The sequence below is a fragment of the Ornithorhynchus anatinus genome, chromosome 18, assembly GCF_004115215.2.
Source record: "Ornithorhynchus anatinus isolate Pmale09 chromosome 18, mOrnAna1.pri.v4, whole genome shotgun sequence".
Lineage (NCBI taxonomy): Eukaryota > Metazoa > Chordata > Mammalia > Monotremata > Ornithorhynchidae > Ornithorhynchus > Ornithorhynchus anatinus.
The window spans coordinates 40,746,297-40,770,443 of record NC_041745.1 but is presented as its reverse complement, the minus strand read 5'-3'; the positions used below and the strand labels follow the sequence as shown (position 1 = coordinate 40,770,443).

Below are 24,147 nucleotides of genomic sequence, written 5' to 3'. Positions count from 1 at the left end.
GGGGCTCACAGTCTTAATCCTCATTTTACAGATGAGGTAACTGAGGCACAGAGAAGTTAAGTGACTTGCCCACAGTCACACAGCTGACAAGTGGCAGAGCTGGGATTCGAACTCATGACCTCTGACTCCAAAGCCCGTGGTCTTTCCACTGAGCTCTAGATGGGAAGTTTTTGGTGGACGGGGAACGTATCTACCAACTCTCTTATAGTGTACTCTTCCAAGGGCTTAGTACAGTGCTCTCCACACAGTAAGCATTCACTAGCCAGTTAGGTGACACTGGGCAAGTCATTTCACTTCTCAGTTTCCTCATCTGTAAAATTCCCCTTCCCCCTTAAACTGTGAGCTCCAACTGGGACAGGGACTGTGTCTGAGCTGATTAAATTGTATCTACTCCAATACTTAGTACATATTTAGACCATAGTAAGCCTCTAACAAATGCCACAATTTGTTATTATTAGTGTTATAGTTATTAGAAAGGCGGGCCAGATATAAATATTTTTCCAACTCTAGTTATACAAGCTTTAGTAAGTAGATGTTTTCATAAACACACAAAATCAAATAAATGCGCAAACTTTCTTGGACCTGAACTCTGGGTTCACTGCCTGGAGACAGTAGAGCGAGAGGAAGGGAAGGAGGGAGGAAGAGAGAGGGAGTCTCCTGAATTTAAAATCTCTGCCCACTTGCTGTGTGGCTGGTTCCATCTCATTGTATCTCATCTTATTCTCTTTCCTCCAGACTGTAAACTCGTTGTGGGCAGGGATCATGTCTACCAATTCTGTTATATTGTACTCTTTCAGGTGCTTAATACAGTGCTCAGTTCACAGGAAGTACTCAAATGTGATTGATTTCAGGAGGGTCCAATGTTCCAGAGGATTCTGTGAAATACGGTATTACTGGCTCCCAGAAAATGTAGTATTGGGGAAGGCGAACACGGTAAGAATAAATTTACCACCCTTTCTCAGGTCTTTCTGATTACCATTACTCCAGCCATATAAACCCGAATGTTCCTGCCAACATCTTATGTTTATATCCTCTTTGAGAGACTCCTCTGTATCATGTCGACCAATCAGAGGTATTTATTGAGCGCTTACTATGTGCAGAGCACAGTGTAAGCACTTGGGAGAGTACAATCCATCAGAATTAATGGACACATTCTGTGCCCATAACGATCTTACAGTCTAGAGTATCTATTCAGGTGGCTTCCCTGTCCCCTCAGGCTTGAGGGTGTGTTTGTGGTGAAGGAAAGCAAACCTGGTTAGCATTTCCCATCAGCATCATTGGCATTTACTGAGTGCCCATCATACCCGCTCCACCCACCCCAGCTGCCTACACCGCTCTCCCTTCCTCTCTACCCCTGGCTCTCGGTTCCTGCCCAGCAGGAAGGAGAGCAAAATTGTCTGCTAATTAGTCCGTTGACTCCCTGGTTGGTGGTGTTGGCCTGAGGGTGTTTGACTTATCCCTGGAGATGCTCAGAGGGAAGAAAGCTCAGATCTTCAAGGGGAATTCAGCAGAGCAGGACCTGAGGTGTTTTTAGAGCCAGGTACCACATCTTAAGGAGGGTGGCTTTAACTGGGTTTTGTGGTGAATGTCTGTCAGGTTAGATTTAGAGACATAGGTGCTAATTCCATAAGGGAAACTGGGACTCTTATGCCTGTGGTTTATAATTTTCACCCACAAAATTGCCTTTTTTGGTGGGGAGAGGGAGGGAAACTTGGAGCCCCTCTGCTTCCCTCTTGCCAGGTGTCCATCTGGGTCTGAAAAACCCCAATCAGGCCTTTCTAGTAGTAATGATGATTGTGAGAGTTAAGTGTTGACTATGATCCAAGCTTTGTAGTGAGTGCTGTGGTAGATAGAAGATAATCAGGTTGGATGCAGTCTGACTGATTGACTGACTGACTGACAGCCTAAGTAGAAAGGAGAACAGAGATTAAATTTCCATTTTACAGATGAGGAAACTGAGGCCCAGGGACACTAAGTGACTAGCCCAACTTCACCCAACGGGCTAATGGAAGAGGCAGGATTAAAACCTAAGTCCTCTGCCTCCCAGTCCCGTCTTCTTTCCACTAGACCATACTGCTTTCTGTCCCAATAACTCCTTGAAGCCTACTTATCATTCTCAAACCTACTTCTCCTGCACCCTTCCTCCAAGTCCCCACTCTTCCCCGCCCCACAATCCTCCTGAACTCACAGTCGGGCAAGGTTTGAATGCCCGCTGAGAGCAGGGCACTCTAGTAAGCGCTTGGGAAAGTATGACACAAAGAAGTGAGGCTATTCCATGCTCCACGCTGATTCCATGCTCAAACAGGAAAACCAGACATGAAGACCTTTACACCTGGAATGACATAAATAATTAACCAGATATCTAAGCAAAGGTGCTGAGGGGGATGTGAATAAATGTATCAGTGCTAGGGATAGGGAGTCTGGGATTAAGCAGGGATGGCTTCTTGGAGGAAGTGGGGTTTGAAGAGGGGTTTGACTATGAGGAGAGCTGTGGTCTGATGGATGTGGGGCATTAAGGACGGAGAAGCAGCAAGGCCTAGTGGATAGAGAGCAGGCCTGGGAGTAGGAGGACCTGCGTTCTAATCCTAGCTCTGCCACGACTGCTTTGTGACCTTGGGCAAGTCACTTAACTTCTCTGGGCCTCGGTTACCTCATCTGTAAAATGGGGATTAAGACTGTAAACCCCATGTGGGACAGGGACGGTGTCCAACCTGATGATCTTATATCTACCTCAGTGCTCATTACGATGCCCAGTACATAGAGATTAACAAATACCATAAAAAAAAGGAGTTTCAATTTGAGCACCAAGAGGGAATGAGAGTTGGTAGATGTGATCCCTGCACTTAAGGATCTTACAGTCTGCTGTGTGCAGATTGATGAACTAAACTTTTTTTATGGTATTTAAGCGCTGATTATGTGCCACACATTGTATTAAGCACTGGGGTAGATACAAGCTAATCAGGTTGGGCACAGTCCAAGTCCCACATGTGGCTCACAGTCTTCATCCCCATTTTACAGATAAGGGAAATGAGGTACAGAGGAGTGAAGTGACTTGCCTAAGATCACCCAGCAGACAAGTGGCAGATCAGGATTAGAACCCAGGCCCTCCTGACTCCCAGGACCGAGCTCTATCCACTAGGCCATGCTGCTTCTCAAAGTAAGGGAGGATCCAGCGAAGGTGGGGAAAAAAGTCGCCAAAACAAGCAATAGCAAGGTGGGATTGTTTGAACCGCTGTTCTAGAAGCTCGAAGACATTCTCATGGGAGACGGTGTCTGTTTGTTTTTCTATTGTCCTCTCCCAAGTGCTTAGTACAGTGCTCTGCACACAGTAAGTGCTGAATAAATATGATTGAATGAATGAATGAAAGTTCTGGGACCTCGTTTCTGAGCACGGCAGGGAGGTGTGGAACTGGCAGCAGCCCCAGCTTCTAGTTTAGCGGAGGACAAGGCACTACAGCTTGCTTCCTGACAAGACCCATCCCTCCTGCAGAGTGAAAGCCGTTGTCGGATCTGAGCTACTTCGATCCGTCCGCATTGTTGGCAAGCAGGCTGAACGTTATCCCTGAACAGATGGGCAAGCTAAGCCTCAGAGAGGTCACGTTCTTTGACCTGAATCCCCAGCGGATCTTGGAGAGGAGGGCAGGCAATCAATCAGTGGTTTTTTTGAGCTCTTGCGGTGTGCAGAACACTGTACTGTTTGGGAGAGTTGTAAGAATAATTGTGGTATTTTTTAAGCACTTACTATGTGTCAGGGACTGTACAAAGAACTGGGTTAGATACAAGACAATCGTGTTGGACACATTCCCTGTCCCGCATGGGGCTCACAGTCTTAATGCCCAATTTGTGCATGAGGGAATTGTGGCACAGAGAAGTGAAGTGTCTTGCCCAAGGTCACACAGCAAACAAGTGGTGGAGCCGGAATTAGAACCCGGGTCTTTCTGACTCCCAGGCTCGTGTTCTATCCACTAGGCCATGACAGAGTTGGCAGACACGATCCCTGCCCACAAGAAGCTTCCAGTCTAGAGAGCTCGTCAGCCAGCCCCTTCCCCACTCACACCACCATTTCCAGCAGGCTTTGAAGGCTGAAAAAGGAGGAAGCTTATTTTTTCAATTGGATAGCCTGGATTGAAAGGAAGAAGAGAGCAGTGACAGAGAAGCGACATGGCCTAGTGCATAGAGCACAGGCCTGGGAGTCAGAAGTCAAGTGGTAGAGCTGGGATTTGAACCCAGGCCCTCCTGACTCCTAGGCCCATGCTCTATCCACTAGATCACGGTGCTTGTATGAGGTACTATGTGAGCACACTGTGGGCAGGGAATGTGTGTTTATTGTTATATTGTACTCACCCAAGTGTTTCTGAACAGTGCTCTGCACACAGTAAGCATTCAATAAATAAGATTGAATGAATGAAAGCATAACATGGGTCCTAAGAGCTTGAAACGGTGCATTGGAACCCATTTAGAGATGGGGAAGAAGTGGATATCTATAGGAGCTTGTGCTTAATAGTAGGATATTAAAATCGGTGTTTGCTGACACATTACAAGTGGTTGAGCTTGCTCAAGTGTATAGTTGGAGCAGTGTAGGTCTGAAGAGGTAGTTGTGGGGATGATTATTGCCTGGTGCGGGGAGGGGCAGTGAATCTGGGAAGGCTTCTGGAGGAGATGTGATTTCACCCTGGAGTTTTGTCAACAAGCAATCGGGGCAGGACAAGCTGCCCCCTCCTAATGCGTGTGCGTCCTGCCAAACCCTACCCGCAGACCCATTCGCTCTGGAACATTTCTGCCTCCTGGGTTCTTCTGGCCTCTCCCTGGAGGAGGAAGAATTGCAGGTGTTTCCTAGGGGAAAAATAGACCTATTTGCAACGTGCCATTATTTTGTTGTGATTCAGCTTCCTAATGAAATCATTCCTGGCTCAGAGACTTGGAAATTCATGTCAGACTCCTCTTTCAGCCATTCTCTGGGGCTGCCCTGCGTTTCTTCCCAATACCGTTTCCCCAGCAAGGACAGTGAAAGCAGTCACAAATCACACTGTCCCAAATATTTAATGATACATGGGAGGGGGGTGGGGGAAGGCGTTTGTTCCCCCTCCTCAGGCAGGCAGTCTGTGAAAAGAAAAAACAAAACAAAACTCCTGGCAGGGCTCCAGCTTGTCTGCTGTTCTGTTCGCATTCGGGGTTGGAACAGCAACAGTTCCTGCAGTTTGGGAATTACCTTCCCACTGTGGCACCCCCCTCCTCCGGTCGCCCTCCAAATAGGAGCAATTTATGGGGTTTTTTTTGTTTGTTTGTTCTTATATCATTTGCTAAGCGTTTACTATGTGCCAGGCACTGTTCTAAGCGATGGGGTAGATTACAAGGTTGGACACAGACCCTGTTTTACGTAGGGCTCATGGTCTTAATCCCCATTTTATAGATGAGGGAACTGAGGCCCAGTGAAGTGACTTGCTCAAGGTCACACAGCAGACAAGTGGCGAAGCTAGGATTAGAACCTTTGCTCTATCCACTAGGCCAGTGTGCATCCAGGTAGATGTTACATCTTTGCCTTTCGAAAGTCCTTCGTAGGAGCCTTATCTGCAGGCAGAGCTGAGTTTGCCCAGGTGGGAATAACAGGGGCTGAAGTGGTCCTGTGGCGGGGGGGAGGTGATGTCATCTCAGTAATGGCTTTTCAAGGAACCTGGGTGATTTGGGTCAGGGTCTTACCCTCTCTGTTCTTTAGCCTCTCAGTCAACAACCACGATGATAGAACCCGAACCTGGGAGACAGGAGACCATCTTGTAAAATGGAGATTAAGATTGCCAGCGGCAAGTGGGACTGGGATTGAATCCAACCTGATTAGTTAGTGTTTACCCCATTAGAACAGTGCCTAATAAATAGTCAGCACTTAACAAATTCCACAAAAATAAAAAGGGAAGGTGGTGGTGGGGACACTGTTCATTCTGAGAACTCTATCTGTAGGTCTGTCTTCCCTATTAGAGCTTAAGCTCTTTGTTCATTCATTCATTCAATCATATTTATTGAGTGTTTACTGTGTGCAGAGCAGTGTACTAAGTGCTTGGAAAGCACAATTCAGCAACAGATGGAAATAATCCCTACCCAACAATGGGCTTTGTTGGCAGGAAGCCTGTCTTGATTATTTTGTAACTTGCCAAGGGCCTAGTACAGTGCACTGCTCTAGGTGGATGCTCAATAAATGCTGTTACTTTGACTTGATTTACCTTCAAATCTGAAGTCCTCCCCAAGTCCCAGGCCCTTGCATCACAAGTGCCTGGGAAGCAGAGTGGCCTGGTGAAAAGAGCATAGGCCTGGTAGTTAGAGGATCTAATTCTGGCTCTGCCAGTTGTCTGCTGTGTGACTTTGGGCGAATCACTTCACTACTCTGGGCCTCAGTTACCTTAACTGTAAAATAGGGATTCAACCCTTGTTCTCCCTTCCACTTAGATTGGTAGCCCCATATGGGACAGGAACTGTGTCTGATCTGATTAACTTGCTTTTCATTGTTAATATTAAGTGCCAGAGGTGCTGTAACTGGGGACGCACCAGATGCCCAGGAAATGGGGCTCATTAGCTTAATCCCCAGCCCACCTTGGCATCCATCTTTAGTGCTTGTAGTAAATTCCACAGGTTTGTAGATGATGGGTTGGGGTGGGGTCAGCTACCCCTATCCGGGCCCATTTTGGGGCCTGAGTGTCCCAGGGGAGGAGCGGAGGGAAAAATCAGGCTTATTTAGAACACCAAATGTGTGACCTTGGACAAATCACTTCACTTCTCTGTAACTCAGTTACCTCATCTGTAAAATGGGGATTGAGATTGTGAGCCCTCTGTGGGACAGCGACTGTGTCCAACCCAATTACCTTGCATATACCCTAGCTGTTAGAACAGTGCCTGGCACGTAGTAAGCCCTTAGCACATATCACTATTATTATTATTAATAAAATACTACTAATAACTATTAGCTGTTACATTTGGGGATGAGGAGTGGGGGGTAGGTGGCCTTCAAAGAGCTCATAGGCTAGAAATCCACCAGTCTAGGGTTTTCAGCACCGATCAGAAATGTTCAGGACTTGTCAAAGGCCAGAAATGAGCATTATGGGAGTCTAGATGGAGAAGCCGAGGAGGTAGCAATTGCCTCCATTGCCCAGAGGTAGAGCCGGGATTGAAACAGACCTCTCAAATCCCCATCCTGGTATCTTTCCACTAGGTCTCACTTCCTCCTGGCAGGGAAAATGGCAGTGGTGGATTCTCAAATGGCTGATCGTGGTGGGCGGTGGCGAAGCAGAGAAGGCTTCACCCCCCCTGCAAGACTGTCCAGATTTTGGTCAATTTAGGGGGGCAGTTGCAGACAGTAGAGCAGGTTTTTTAGCCATGTCAATGTTACCACATATTCCCACCTTTCATACTTAGACTGTTAGAACTCGTGAGCTGCTCCTTGCAAAATCTAAACTTACCTTACTTGGGCAGGGAAGTGATCTGCAGCACATCACTGGGTTTTATTCCAATTTGCTTAAGGAAAGGTTTGAATTTGGGAGCATTTTGTCATTTTCATTGTGTTTTATTTTTCCTCAATTAGAGATTATTCTCTTTTTTCTGTCAGGAAATTAAGTTAGCCCCCATCGTACTCGTAGTCTTAATCCACCTTTGCCGGTCAGCCTATGATTATTGGGTCTGTGGTCTCATTCCTGGAAATTCTACTTTCCAGCTGCAACGGGACACAGGGCTCTGTCAAGATGACCACCCTCTGGGAGAACAAAGATAAATGTTTTCTTAGAAGATTCATCCTGTGATGGGTTCAGAGAAACAGCCTCTGATTGTTGTTTTACTCTGCGGAAGCTGGATCCTCTCTGCAATCGATTATATGTGGGCTGTGTTTTCACGGAGGTGGATTTGGTAGGTAAAAGGGGGTCATCGCTGACCGGTGCTGTGGGCCCCCCTAGATGCCACCCCTTGTCTGGACCCTTGTGTGGCCAGAAAAGATATGCCCTGTGGCTGTTCCAGGTTAGAGTCGTCTTTGATCCGTGCCTCTTGGGGCGGGCTAGGTTTTCAGTTTGCAGCAATTAAGGTCCCAAAGCTCAGCCTCTCCTAGACTATGGTATTTGTTGAGCACTTACTATGTGCCAGGCACTTTGTTAAGTGCTGGGTTAGATACAAGGTAATCAGGTAGGACACAATCCCTGTCCCACATGGGGCTCCCAGTCTTAATCCACATTTTCCAGATGAGGGAACTGAGGCTCAGAAAAGTGAAGTGATTTGCCCTAGGCCACACACAGCAGACAAGTGGCAGAGCTGGGATTAGAATCCATGACCTTCTGACTCCCAGGCTTGTACTCTATCCACTAAGCCGTGTTCTCCTTTGGCCGCTCGGCTAGGAAAATGGTTGAACGGGCAATTTGGCCGAGTTAGATAAGGTCACGGCTAAGGAGTGTCCCACCTCGGGGTGCTCTGCCAGTCTGTTTCTTCTCTGGGGATTGAGACTGGTCAACAAAAAGGGAGTCACTCAAGTACGGCTTCCCATCTCCACCTTTGCACAGACAGGAATCTCTTCTGGAGTCGAGACACCTCACGGTGGAGTTGGGGGCAGGGGCAGGAGCAAATGGCCAAAGAAAACATTTTAAACCAGGCCTACTCCAAATGGTCCTCCCTGACAGGGGTAATATTGTCGTTATATGATGCTCAGTGTCAAACAACAGCTCAGGAACAGTAAGGGGTATTTATCGAGTGCTTACTAGATGCAAAGCACTGTAGTAATAATAATAATAATGGCTATCTCCTGCCCCTCTAGACTGTAAGCTCACTGTGGGCAGGGAATGAATTTGTTTATTATTGTATTGTACTCTCCCAAACACTTAGTATAGTGCTCTGCACACAATAAGGGCTCAGTAAATAGGATTGAATGAAATATGATTGAATGAATTATATTAGTGGTAGTTTTGATACATTTACTGTGTTCTAAGTACTGTACTAAGTTCTGGGATAGAAGTTAATCAGGTTGGACACAGACTAGTACCTAGTACAATGCCTGGAACACGGTAAGGGCTTAAAAAAATCATAATTACCATTATTATTATTATCATTGCAAGATAATTGGGTTGGACAGTCCCTCCCTGTCCCTCTAGACTGTAAGCTCACACTGTGGGCAGGGAATGTATCAGTTATATTGTACTCTCCCAACTGCTTAGTACAGTGCTCTGCACACAGTAAGCACTCAGTAAACACGATTGACTGACTGACTCATCGGGCTCATAGTCTAAGTAGGAGGCAGAATGCTTATTAAAGCCCCATTTTCAGATGAGGAACCTGAAGCCCAGAGAAGGTAAGTGACTTGCCCTAGGTCACATAGCAGGCAATTGGCAGAATCAGGATTAGAATACAAGTCCTCTGACTCCCAGGAACGTGCTCTTTCCATTAGGCCACATGCCGGAGAGAATACAATACAATAAAGTTGGTAAACATGATCCCTGCCCTTGAGCTTAGAGTCTAACTGGGGAGGCAGACCACCAAAGGAATCCTGGAACGCTACCAGCTCTCCAGCATTGAGGCAATAACCCCAGCATCCCAGGGGAGGTTATCGAGAGGAGGCATAGAAACAGTAGGACACCCAGACAGTTATCCTTGGGGAATTGGATTGTTGGTGGAGGGGAGGAGGAACAGGCCACCCTCGAGGATGGAAAAGTGTTTTGAAGAGAGAGTAAAGCACAGTCTCAAAACAATGAGGTCATCGTTTGAGTTGAGTAGGCAGCAATCAGGAGAGGAGCTGCTGCTGTCCTAAAGTGGAGGATGCTGGAGATTGCTGCCGTGGATCACCAGCTGACCAGGCAGAAATCAGGAGAGGGGCTGCTCTCCTCCAGTAGAAGATGCTGGGAGCCACTGCCTTGGGCAGACCAACTGGGGAAGCAGCAATCAGTTGAGCCAGCGTGGCTCAGTGGAAAGACCTCGGGCTTGGGAGTCAGAGGTCATGGGTTTGAATCCCAGCTCTGCCATTTGTCAGCTGTGTGACTGTGGGCAAATCACTTCACTTCTCTGTGCCTCAGTTCCCTCATCTGTAAAATGGGGATTAATTGTGAGCCTCATGTGGGACAACCTGATTACCCAGTATCTACCCCAGCGCTTAGAACAGTGCTCTGCACAAAGGAAGCACTTAACAAATACCAACATTATTATTATTATTATTATTATTATTATTATGAGCTGTTCTCCTCAAGCGGAGGATGCTGGGAGACCGTTGAAGCTCTCAGACCAGCTGGGTGGGCAGATATTGGGACCAGGGTTGATTTAATGTTGTCATTTAAGAGCTTACTTTGTGCAAAGCACTGTACTAAACACTAGGGAGGGTACAGGTGATCAGGTTGTCCCACGTGGGGCTCAGTCTTAATCCCCATTTTTCAGATGAGGTAACTGAGGCACAGAGAAGTTAAATGACTTGCCCAAAGTCACACAGCTGACAAGCGGCGGAGCCGGGATGTGAACCCATGGTAATCCATGATAATCATGAACCCATGATTTCCCAGTGGCGGGCTCCAAAACAGAGACAGATCAAGTGAGAGACAGTCACCGACTCCTGTGGGATCCAGCCGTTCTTGGAAGCAGAACGGGAAAGAGTGTTGGGTAGAATCTCACTGTCAGGAGCTCCATCTCTGAAAACAGGGACAGCTACATGTACTGATCTATTTGTCCTCCCCGTCTTATCATACAAACACTGGGAGAAAAAGGTTTCAGCTTTTGTCACTTTAAGCAATGCATCATTTGGGAACAAAGATCTTTACAATAACTTTAGCTCACAGGAAGTGATTTCCATAGCAACCTCCTCCTCACCTCCTTTAGGTATGGATCTGGTAGCAGGTTGTACCTTTGAAGAAACATTCCTGTCTTGAAAGTTTAAAACAATTGACTTGAGTAGCCTTGAGACTGAGTTAAGTCTATGGTATTTACTGAGGGCTTGGAAGAGGGCAGCGGAGAAGCAGCGTGGCTCAGTGGAAAGAGGCCAGGCTTGGGAGTCAGAGGTCACGGGTTCTAATCCTGCCTCCGCCGCTTGCCAGCTATGTGACTTTGGGCAAGTCACTTCACTTCTCTGAGCCTCAGTTCTCTCATCTGTAAAATGGGGATTAAAACTGTGAGCCCCATGTGGGACAAACTCATCACCTTGTATCCCCCAGCGCTTAGAATTGTGCTTTGCACATAGTAAGCACTTAACAAATACCACCATTATTATTAAAAGTATAACACAGCAACATAGCACTCATTCCCTGCCCACAACGTGTTCGGGTGGGCTGCCACTACTAATCAGTCAATCAGTCGATCGGTGGTATTTATTGAGAACTATTTATTGTGTGGGAGCGGTAGGGAGAATAAACCACACGTTGGGAGACCCGTTCCCCGCCCTCAAGGAGCTTATGGGCTAGAGGGGGGAGTCAGACAGTAAAATAAATTACAGATATGAATATAAGTGCTGTGGGAATGGGCTTCATATCTACCCCAGAGTGGAGGTTGCTGGGAGACTGCTGCCATGGATGACAGTACCTAGCACATGAGAAGCGCTTAACAAATACCATAAAAAAGGGTTTAAAGGGGATAGAACCAGTGTAAGGGCAGCATGGCCTAATGGATAGAACACAGGCCTGGGAGTGAGAAGGACTCACTCACTGTCACACGGCAGATGAGTGGCGGAGCTGGGACTAGAACCCAGGTCCCTGGACTTCCAGGCCTGTGACCTTTCCACTAGGCCAAACTGATACCGATCTTCAGTTCTTGGGGATCCTCTTCAGAGACGTGGCTGGCTATGGTGTCCGCCCTGCCGGATTGTACTTTCCAAGTGCTTAGTACAGTGATTGAATGAATGAATAAATGAATGACTCCACAGCTTTTATATTAGCTCCACCAGGGTAAGGTCGTCATGCTGGGGGATACAACGAGGGAGGGATCCCGTTGCCAGTGGCGGCAGAATGCCATTAATCCCTTTGGGGGAGACTCTTCCAATTTGAGCACCATTAAATGGCTCAGAGACAGCTTCCAGGAGGTGGTTGTTCAATGCCCATGGAGCATTCTCACAGCAAGAGGCAGGAAGATGTGCAAATGATTGGGAATATGGATGCCTCCCCCTTTGCTCCTTTTGCGCAGGGAATGTGTCTCCTAATTCTGCTGTATTCTACTTTCCCAAGCACCTAGTACAGTGCTCTGCACAGAGTAAGCACCCAATAAATATGATCGATTGATTTATTGGACTTTAGTCTTAGTAGGTAGTGGTGTCCTCGAAAATGAAGGACCAGGTGCCAGGGCGTTCCAGTTAAGTCACTCCACACTTTGCTCCTCTAGTACCAACCTTCTCACTGTACCTCGATCTCGTCTATCTCTCTGCCCACCTCTTACCCACGTCCTGCCTCTGGCCTGGAACGCCCTCCCTCTTCATATCTGCAGATCATCACTCTCCCCACCTTCAAAGCCTTACTGAAGGCCCATCTCCTCCAAGAAGCCCTCCCTGACTAGGCCCTCCTTTCCTCTTCTCCCTCTCCCTTCTGCATCGCCCTGATTTGCTCCCTTTATTCATCCTTCCCTTAGCCCCAGAGCACTTATGTTCATATCCATTAGAGAAGCAGCATGGCTTAGTGGAAAGAGCATGGGCTTGGGAGTCAGAGGTTGTGGGTTTTAATCTAGGCTCTGCCACTTGTCTGCTATGTGTCCTTGGGGAAGTCACTTCACTTCTCTGGGCCTCAGTTAGGACTCAGTTAGCTCATCTGGAAAGTGGGGATTAAGACTGTGAGCCCCACGTGGGACAACCTGATTACCTTTTATCTACCCCAGCACTTAGAACAGTGCTCGGCATATAGTGGTGCTTAACAAATACCATTACTATTATTATTATCTGTAATTTATTTCTATTACTGTCTGTCTCCTCCTCTAGACTGAAGCTTGTTGTGGGCAGAGAATGTGTCTACCAACTCTGTTATATTGTACTCAGTTACCTCATCTGTAAAATGGGGATTAAGACTGTGAGCCCCACGTGGGACAACCTGATTCCTCTGTGTCTACCCCAGTGCTTAGAACAGTGCTCTGCACATAGTAAGCGCTTAACAAATACCAACACTACTCTCCCAAGTGCTTAGTATAGTTCTCTGCACTGTACAATTAAATCAATCTTATTTATTAAGCGCTTACTGTGTGCAGAGCATTGTACTAAGTACTTGGCAGAGTACAGTATAAGAGAGTTGGGAGCCCCCTCAGCCCCCAAAGGACAGGGACAATATCTATTTCCACCGATGTATTCTCTGTCACCTCTTAGAAGGTGAACTGCACATAACAAGTGCTTCATAAGTATTATTACTAATATTAACAACTATAATTGCCGATATGTACATTCCAAGCACTTAGTACAGTGCTCTGCACAAAGTAAGCGCTCAATAAATACTATTGAATAATTGTGGTATTTAAGTGCTTACTATGAGCCAAGCACTGTGCTAAGTGCTGGAGCATATTCACAAGATAATCAGGTCCCCCATGAGGCTCACACTTTAAGTAGGAACAGAGAGAGAGTGGAAAGCACAGAGAAGTGAAATGCCTCGCCCTAGGTCACAGAAGAGGTACATGGTTGAGTCAGGATTAGAACCCATGTCTTCTGACTCTCAGGCCTGGGCTCATTCCACTAGAACATGCTCCTTCCCTACTACTGCTACAACACGCTCCCTGCCCACAAGAAGCTTGTGCTTAGAGGGGGAGATGGACATGAGGTGAGTTTGGGAGAAGCTAGTGAAGAGAGCTGCAGTGTTAGATCGTCATCAGCGATATTTGTTGAGCATTTACTGTGTACAGAGCACTGTACTAAGTGCTTGGGAGAGAGGACGATACAACAGAGTTGGTAAACACATTTCCTACCCTTATAGTCTTGGAACAAGTTGGTCTTGAGATGAAAGTACCGGTGATACTGGTTGATTCCAAAGGTTTCATCTGTGCTATTTGTTTTTCTAAAATGGTATTTGTTAAACCCTTACTATGTGCCATGGGAGGAGGTAGTGAAGAGAGCTGCAGTGTAAGATCGTCATCAGCGATATTTATTGAGCATTTACTGTGTACAGAGCACTGTACTAAGTGTTTGGGAGAGAAGACAAGAGTTGGTAAACACATTCCCTACCGTTATAGTCTTGGAACAAGTTGGTCTTGAGATGAAAGTACCAGTGATACTGGTTGATTCCAAAGGTTTCATCTGTGCTTTTTTTTTTTCTAAAATGGTATTTGTTAAGCCCTTAGTATGTGCCAGGTACTGTTCCAAGTGCTGGGGTAGATAAAAGGTAATCTAGTTGGACACATGCCCTGACCCATGAGGGGTTCACGGTCTTAATCCCCATTTTACAGATGAGGGAACTGAGGCCCAGAGAATAATAATAATAATGTTGGTATTTGTTAAGCCCTTACTGTGTGCAGAGCACTGTTCTCAACTCTGGGGTAGATTTACAGGGTAATCAGGTTGTGCCACGTGAGACTCACAATCTTAATCCCCATTTTACAGATGAGGTAACTGAGGCACAGAGAAGTTAGGTGACTTGCCCACAGTCACACAGCTGACAAGTGACAGAGCTGGGATTCGAACCCATGACCGAGAAGTGAAGTGACCTGCCCAAGGTCACACAGCAGACAAGGGGCAGAGCCCGGGTTGAGAACACTTGTCCTTCTGACTCCCAGGCTCAGGCGCTTTCTACTAGGCCATGCTGCTTCTCCACCCACTACCTTCTCATGGCAGAAACTAGCGTTACCAGGGTTTATCAGACCCAAGTCAGCTGAGCCCCTCAGTGTTCTGGCAGACCGACCAACCGGGGGTACAGACCGGGCAGGCAGAGACTTCTGGGGGGGGCCTCCGCTGGGAGCCTCTCCCTCTCCTTCCACTCCTCCCCTCCCCTACTATAAAAATAATAATGATGATGTTGATATTTGTTAATTACTATTATGTATCAAGCACTGTTCTAAGCACGGGAAAAGATACAAGCTAATCAGGTGAGACACAGTCCCTGTCCCACAAGGACCTCACAGTCTTTATCCCCTTTTTACAGATGAGGTCACTGAGGCCCAGAGACGTGAAGTGATTTGCCCAAGGTCACACAGCAGACAAGTGGTGGAGCCAGGATTAGAACCCGGGTCCTTCTGACTCTCGGGCCCTGGTTCTAGCCACTAGGCATGCTGCCCCCCTCTGCCCCCAGTTACCCTAGAGGCAGTGACAGTTATGAGCAGAGGGGCTGGGGGTGCATGGAGCAGCAGGCAGCTCTATGGAATGGCAATGGCGAGGGGAGCATTAGTGACCCCTGGGGAGGAGGAAGAGGAGGGACCCAACTTTTATAGAACTGCTTTTTGCTTCGTTTGTCTTAAATGTCACCTCTGTGCTCTCTGCCAGCTCGCTCCCAATCTCTAGAACTCTCTGTCCAGTCACAAACATAAATGGAAATCAGATTTAAAGCCAGGTTGATCGTGAAAGGAAATTGGCCAGAGGCTCACATGACAGAGGTTCACTTAATCTGAAAATCAGCAATATGTCTTGACCTTCATCTTAGGTGGAAGATCCATATATTCGTCGCCGTTGTTGTTCTGGTCATTTTGCTCTGTTGGACCACAAGGGGAAATAAAGCCGTATCTATTTCTTTTGCCCACTTTTTCCACATTTTGTGTTCCTTTCCAGCATATTCTCTATAATCGTAGTTGTTCCTTCGGCTCGGCCAGGCCGTGTGCTTTCACTTTGCAGAATGGCTGGAAAGCAATGGCAGAATTAAGGAATATCCTTCTGACAACGCCCGTCTGATTACAATGCCTCATGATGTTTTGTGCACACGTGTGAGTCGTTGGAAGAGGTGAGGATATTGTTGGTGGCAGAGTGAGAAGATCCCGTTTCTGGGAACTGGGAGACCTGGATTCTGGTCCCGGCCACACGCTCAGGAAAATGTTTGCTGAGGCTGAGGCATCCAGTGCTTAGTACAGTGCCTGGCACGTGGTAAGTGCTTAACACATAGCTTCATTATTATTATCAGTGGGAGAGGCCTCTTTTCTTTTTTTTAATGACATTTGTTAAGCACTTACTAAGTGCCAGGCGTTGTACTAAGCTCTGGGTCATGGGTTCTAGTCCTAGCTCTGCCACTTGTCTGCTGGGTGACCTTGGGCAAGTCACTTCACTTTTCTGTGACTCAGTGACCTCCTTGAATAATGGGGATTCAGACAGTGAGCTCCATGTGGAACATGGTCTGTGTCCAACCTGACTAGCTTGTATCTACTCCCGTGGTGAGTATAGGGCCTGGCACATAGTAAGCGCACACCAAATAACATAAAAAATGATCACACCCTCCATTTGTGGCAGTTTGAATGACAAGCAGGTAAAATAAATATCAATCAGTAATCCTGATTGCAGAGTACTATACTAAACATCTGAGAAAGTACAAGAGAGTTAGTACAAATTAGTATGACAGATAGTTAATTACTCTCCCCCACTTCAAAGCCTTATTGAAGGCACGTCTCCTCCAAGAGGCCTTCCCTGTCAAAACCCTCCTTTCCTCTTCTGCCATTCCCTTCTGCATCACCCTGCCTTGCTCCCTTTATTCATCCCCTCTCCCAGCCCCAAAAACTTATGTTCAGGTCTGTAATTTATTATGTTGTCCGTCTGTTTTCCACTCTATTCAGGAAGTTCGTAATGGGCAGAGAATGAGTCTGTTTATTGTTAAATTGTATTCTCTCAAGTGCTTATTATAGTGCTCTGCACATAGTAAGTGCTCAATAAATATGATTGAATAAACAAATGTCTTAGGAGAAATTCTGACCCTCAAGCTTCCAATCTAGCAGGGGAGACAGACAGTAAAATATTTTACAGACAGGAGGAGGTGTGGGGGAGAAAAAATTTCTACATATATGTACATGAATGATATATGTACATAAGAGCTATGGGAGGGGGTGAGTGGACAAATATCGAGCAAGTAGATAGAGGAAGGCATGGTTATTACTGTTGTTGCTGTGGGGAATTTGCTATGGGAAGAAGAAAGGCTTACCGACAGCTCACATTCTGATGCTTTATCTTTGGCGTCCGCTGTTCTTCTTTCTGTCTATCAGATTTCCAGCCCGAGCTACAGAATGTGAAAATTGTATGCTGTTCCCTTCCACATCTTCAGAAAGTGTCATTTCCTCTTACACCCTTTCTTTTTGGAAAAAAAAAAACCCAAGAAGTCAAAATACCTAGCTTTATGCTGAAGGAAAAAAGATATGTGGGTGTTGTTTTGACTGTACCACTTAGCGATGAAATGACCATTAGAAAATTTTCACTGGAAATTGCAGCAGAGAGGGAGTGTGAGAATGGGAAGATAAAATTGCGCAAGGATAATGCCATCTTTGGGTCAGACCAGTGACCCTTCCATTACAGGCTTCTGTCTCCAAACACCAAACGGGATGCTGGGAGGATCTAGGTGTTTTTGTGGATATTCATCTTCCTGGCTAACCATCGGTCAGTTATGTTTATTGATTGCTTATTATGTAAGCTTGTTATGGGCAGGGAATATATCTGTTTACTGTTATATTATCCTCTTCCAAGTGCATAGTACAGTGCTCTGCACACAAAAAGTGCTCAATAAATGAGATTGAATGAAAGAGTGTTCAGAGTACTGTACTAAGTGCTTGGGGGAGAACAGTAGAGATGAGAAAACATGGTCCCTGCCCTAAAGGAATGCCAGTATAGCTGGGGAGATGGGTCTTCCTGATAGGAAGAGGAAGGGAAAGGGGAGAGTTAATATTAATAAATTATAATAGTAAGAATAATAACAATGGTGTTAAGCATTTACTACATGCCAAGCACTGCACTAAGCACTGAGATGCCTGATACAGGATGATCAGGTCCCACATGGGCCTCACAGTCTAAGTAGGAGGAAGAAACAGGTATTGAATCTCTATTGCAGATGAGAGAACTGAGGCATAGAGAAGTGAAGTGCACAAGACTGCCCTTGCCAAAGAGTTGTATGAGTTAGTGCTTAAGTAATAAAGGGGGTGTATTTAGGGTGTGATGTGTTGTCACCCATTTTGAACCCCTCATTTAAGAATTTCTCCAAGCCCCTCTTAAGCCGCCTGCTTGGTGCAGCCTGAGCCATCCCCTGTCTTAGCAAATTCCATATGTGTGAAGAAGAAGCAGAATAGCCTAGTGGATAGACCATGGGCCTGGGAGTCAGAAGGACCCGGGTCCTAATCCTGACTCCACCGCTTGTCTGCTGGAGGACCTTGGGTGAATCACTTCACTTCTCTGGGTCTCATTGACTTCGTCTGTAAAATGGCAATTCAGACTGTGAGCCCAAGTGTTCTGCACCCAGAAGGCCTTAATAAATATGACTGATTGATTGATCCCCAGCGCTTAAAACAGTGCTTGACACATAGCAAACACTTAACAAATACCATCATCATTATTATCATTATAATTATGATTAAATATGGGACAGCACCAGGTTGTTAAGACTATCAGAGAATAGGTGAAGTTCCTTAGGACGTCCCTGTCATCTCCGGCTGTGAGGTAATCTGCTGGAGGCCCGTTTCATACCTTTGGGTGGCAGAGGGACAATGTCCCTGCGAGAGCTGCTGTGGCCATCTAAGCCACCTCTGATGGTCTAGCCAATGCCAACACTGCCCCTCGGTGCCCTGGGACCATCAGATGGTGGACTCAAACTCAGACCTCGGAGGCTTGCATAGCACCGGCACCATTCTCCCTGCTGACTCGGAACATGCCCCGCCTCTGGAGGTCCGAGTGGGTGGGCCTCTTGCCAATGTTCCTCTTTATTTATATTAATAATAATAATTGTGGTATTTTTTACGCACTTACTATGTGCCAGGCTCTGTACTAAACACTGGGGTAGATCAAGATAATCAGGCCGGACACACTCCCTGTCCCACTTAGGGCTCACAGTCTTAATCGCCATTTTACAGATTAGGGAACTGCAGCCCAGAGAAGCGAAGTGACTTGCCCGAGGTCCTACAGCAGACAAGTGGCAGAGCCGGGATGAGAACCCAGATTCGTCCGACTCCCAAGCCTGGACTCTAGCCACTAGGCCACGCTCCTTCTCTTTCCTGACTTGTGCACCGTGCCGGGGGCAGGAGGCCCGGGAGAGGAAAAAAAAGCCAAAATTGCTCTTTTAATGGCTGCTAGTTCCATTTTTCGTGCCTAATTTCCCAGGCCTGCCTACGGGAGCAGGGGAGAGTTCATTGTTCATCAACGTCCTCCGGGCCTGTCACTGGTTAATTATGCTTTTCAAATGACTGGGGTTTGACTGGTTTTTACAAATGCCAACTCTTACCCCATTTAGAGGAAAAATCACTCACATTTGGAGAGAGAGGCGAAGTTGTTTTTTTTCCGAATGTTCTTGCCATGTTGTTTTGGATTCCATTTGAAAACATTTTCAAGAGCAATGGTCACATCTGTGAGTAATGAAATTTGTGTTTCATCAGAGAAAAGGTAACGATCAGTGACAGAAAGTGAACCCGGGCAGGGACAGATTCGGCCCTTGAGCCCCAAGATGCCATCGATTGAGATATTTCTTAGTTAGGCCGGCATCTAGCCTGATGGGAGGCAGTTAAAGGTCACCCCCATTGACGTCAGCAAAGGTCAGCAGGAGCCGATGATGCTTTTGAGAAGCGAGGGAAGGACTATGGCAATATCCCAGGGCAAACTGACTCTGTTCTCTGCCTCGATTGGTTGGGGGCACGGAGGAAAGGAGGAATTAGTGAAACATCTGGCTTTGGCATCCCGGAAAGCGGCAATGTGAACTCCAAGGGTGGGGTCGTGGTGGGCAGGATACTGGGGCAGCTGAAGGATATCGAGCGAGCAGTACTGATGAGTCCCCACTGTGCACAGAGTCCTGGCCCAAGAATGTGGATCCCATACAAAAAGGGGGCAAGACCCAGCCACTGCCCTCAGGGTCCTTCTGTTTGAGAGGGAGGGAGGCAGAAGGAAGCAGTGTGGCCTAGTGGCTAGAGCACAGGCCTGCGAGTCAGAAGGACCTGGGTTCTAATCCTCAATCTGCCACTTGTCCTCTGTGTGACCTTGGGCAACTCACTTCACTTCTTTGGGCCTCAGTTACCTCATCTATAAAATGGGGATTAAGATTGGGAATCTTATGTGGGTCATGAACTGTGTTCAATCTGAATACCTTCTATCTTCCCCAGTGCTTAGTACAGTGCCTGGCACATAGCAAGCACTTAGCAAATGCCACTATTATTGTTATTACTCCCGGGCCCATGCTATTTCCACTAGGCTATGCTGCTTCTCATTATTATCCTGGCCATTGGCTAAACAAATGGTTTGATGAGAGTGTTATCTTCATTCTGCAGTGACGAACATTTTCAAATGTTGTCTCAGAGGTTATTGGGTTTGGTAGTCATCAACAGAATGTGACCTCAGAGGATGAGCAATAGCATTAGCATTATGGGCTTCGTGATCAGTGCATCGCCTCCATTCCCAATCCCTCTACTCAGCAACCGCTTCTCGGTTCATTCAAAAATCAGGCATCTGCTTTTAGTCTCTGTTCCTCTGCCCTCAAGCCGAGGGGAGTGAAATTGAGCTGTCTGGTGTGGTAGACAACCTTTGACTGTTCCTTGAAGCTTCCAGGGGTGTGAGAAGTCAGAGATATAAGCCACACTGCTTTTCTTTTTGGCCTTTTCTGCCCGCCTCCAGGAATTTAAAAGTGGGCCTCAGGAGGTGTCGGCGATGGGGCCTCCAGTGGAGGACGGAGTGGTTGAACCTCAGGCTGGGGCTTCCGGTTGTCCAGGAGATGCATTTGGAGGCTGAGGCACTGGTCACAGGCTCTCGACACATTTCTCTCTGGCACCTGCCCTCAGCGCGGTCAGACCGAGTGGTGGTCCTGGCTCCGGGAGGACCCATCTTGTTGCCTGCGTTCCCACATGGATTTACTTTTCAAGCGCTTAGTACAGTCCCCTGCACACAGTAATTGCTCAGTAAATATGACTGAATGAATTCCCACAGCTAAGTCACTGTAGCTCTTCCACTTGGACAGCTAGGGCTCAGCCCTCCAGAATAGATTGTGTTGGGCCTCCTCTTATTGTCAAGTCAGTCAGTCACATTTATTGAGAGCTTACTGTGTGCGGAGCACTATACTAAGCGCTTGGGAGAGGACAAAAGAACAAACAGATACATTCCTCTGGGGCCAGAGGATAGCCCAGAGGCAGCTCCTTGGGGTCTGAGACCCCACAGTACACTGGGAGCTTGGTGTCTGGGACAAGGCCAGCCACTTGTTGCCTACCGTTGTCTGCCCGCTGTCTGTCCCCATTGGCACAGTCAAGGGGTTCGAGGCACTGTCGATAGCAGTGTGGCCTAGTGAATTGAACCCGGGCCTGGGAATCAGAAGGTCATGCTCTGCTGCTTGTCTGCTGTGTGACTTTGGGCAAGTCACTTCACTTCTCTGTGCCTAATTTCCCTCATCTGTAAAATGGGGATTATTAATAATAATAATAATGTTGGTATTTGCTAAGTGCTTACTATGTGCAGAGCACTGTTTTAAGCACTGGGGTAGATACAGGGTAATCAGGTTGTCCCATGTGAGGCTCACAGTTAATCCTCATTTTACAGATGAGGTAACTGAGACAGAGAGAAGTTAAGTGACTTGCCCACAGTCACACAGCTGACAGGTGGCAGAGCCGGGATTCGAACCCACGGCCTCTGACTCCCAAGCCCAGGCTCTTTGCACTGAGCCATGAGCCCCTTATGGGACAGAGACTTTGCCCAACCCAACTATCTTGTATCTATTCCAGTGCTTAGAACAATGCTCTGTCCATATCACCATGGTATGGTATTTGCTAGGCACTTATTATGGGTCTCAGTTCCCTCATCCAAAAATGGCAATAATAACGCCTGCCTCTCCCTCCCATGCGGGGGTGTGGGGAAGATGAAAATGAGACCGCTGACGTGAAAGTGCTTTGGCAAAATTATTAATCACCACTAAAAAAAAGAGGTATTTTACTTAGGCTTCCTGATGAGAGGATTTGAAACGATGCCATTCCTACACCACTCTGGATGGTAGACGTTTGCTAGAACACCCAAATCTTGCAGGATTTTGAGCAGCTCATTTTTCACCAACCGCTGAAAGTTTGGGCCAGGTGATGAGAATGAGAAATCCATGTTGTTTCTCTGACGCAAATCTGTTAGCCTAACGACCTCAACCACTCGATGCTGTCTGAAATGAAAATGTTTAACAAGAACGACTGTGATCACAACAAAGCTATTGACCAAAAGATGAAAAAGAGAAAGGGTCTGGTGTTGCAGCACCTGATCCAGAAAGGTGAAAGTGTATCTCTGAAGTGAAAGCAAGTTGTAGACTTCTCCTTCTGGAGAATTCCTTAACTCTTGGTTTCCCTATTCAAAGTAAATTCCATTATCTCTAGTATAGAGTATCAGCAAGTCCTAGTGGAGAGAGTACGTGGCCTGGGAATCAGAGGACTTGGGTTCCAATCCCGGTTCTGCCATGTGGCCGATGTATAACCTTGGGCAAGTTCCTTAACCTCTCTGGGTCTCAGTTTCCTCCTCTGTAAAATGGAGATTCATTGCCTGTTCTCCCTCCTCTTTAGACTGTGAGCCCCTTGTAGGACTGGGATTGTGTCTGACTTGATTGATGGATCAAAGCACTCAATCCCCTCACCCCCTCTTACAATCCAGCCCACACACTTTGCTCCTCTAAGGCCAAACAACTCACTGTACCTTGATCCTGTATATCTCACCATCGACCTCTTGCTCACATCCTGCCTCTGGTCTGTAACACCTTCCTCCCTCACATCCGACAGACGGTCTCTCTCCCCCACCTTCAGAGCCTTATTAAAAGCACATCTCCTCCAAGAGGCCTTCCCCAACTAAGCTCTCATTTCCTCTTCTCCCACTCCCTTCTGCATCACCCTTGCATTTGGGTTTGCGCCCTTTATTCGCCCCTTCCTCAGTCCCACAGCACTTATGTACAGCCCCATAATTCATTTATTCAGATGTATGCCTGTCGTCCCTTACAGACTGTAAGCTCCTTGGGGGTAGGCAGTGTGTCTACCAAATCTGTTATGTTGTACTCTCCCAAGCACTTAGTACAGTGCTCTCTGAACACAGAAAGGCTTAGTACGTTTGATTGATTTTCACAATGCTGCATGTGTTCAAACCCTGAACTCTGATTGTTTCTCCGGGGGATCCTAACCCACCCTCATCCATGGAAAGCTGAAATGTTCCCCTCCCAGGCTCCTGGGGACCCCGAGATGTGGGGTCACTCAGAGCCTTCAGAGGTGGGGGCACACAGGAGCGAGGAGACTGGAGAGGAGAGAACGAGGTCCGACAAGAAGCTTGGCCTGGGAGTGGCAGCAGGGGAGGAAAACAGAGAGGCAGAGCTGGGCCCCAAAGGTGGCTCTGGGCTGTGGACACAGGGTGGACTGGGGCCTGGCTGGCCTTACCCCACTCCCACGGGAAGACAGCCCTTCCTTCGACTTAGGCTTTAATACCCTTATGGGGCCGGTACTGTGTCTAACCTGGTAAACCTATATTTACACTAGCTCTTAGAACAGTGCTTAGTACAGAACATAGTAAGAGCTAAACAAATATCACTAAAAACAAGCTAACAGACAAAAAAATTAAAGAAGACTGGCATCAGCTGTGTGGCCTGGGGTGGCTTCCGTTGGATCCCTGGGAGGATGGGGAACCCCAGCGATACCTCCCTCCAGGTTGGCCACTGTTCGTCCGTCTGTTCTCGATTCTTTCCCGGTCGCTCCCAAATGAAGTGTGTTTTTCTGACCTGGGTGGTCTCTTCCTTTGACAGAAGAAGAAAGGAAACGGGAACATCCCGCTGGTCTCATTAGTGTTCAGTACCCAAAAGCGGAGCCACTAGCATTTACCGGTTTCTAGGTGATAGTGTAAAGCGACATCTTGTGTACCTCAGGAAGCAGCCTCCATCTGGGCTGCGCTACGACAAGTGAACAGAGTGGCGCATTTATTGATAAGCGACCGTCCGAAGTCCATCTCAAGGATGGTCCTTCCTGAGGATCATCACTGTTCTCTGCCCCAGGCTGGGAATTTTTCCCGGGCCCTGTAGATGTCGAGGAGTAAGAATAGTAATGGTATTTATTGAGCATATTTGTGGGTGCAAGGCTCCATGAGTACTGAGCAATTGAGAAAGCACATTAGAAGAAATAGGC

At 47.1% G+C, this 24,147-nt stretch overlaps 1 protein-coding gene across 2 annotated transcripts in view; it reads left to right on the top strand.

Moving 5' to 3' along the window:
- PDE4B (phosphodiesterase 4B) overlaps positions 1–24,147 on the top strand; it is a 294,866-nt gene that overhangs the window by 8,735 nt on the left and 261,984 nt on the right. The window contains exon 1 of one of the 2 annotated variants that reach the window (XM_029083417.2): positions 910–933. The exons of the other annotated variant lie outside the window; for it this stretch is intronic. The gene's annotated coding sequence lies outside the window, so the exon portion shown is untranslated. Of the gene's footprint in view, positions 1–909; positions 934–24,147 lie in introns of those variants that run through there. 2 annotated transcript variants of the gene reach the window in all.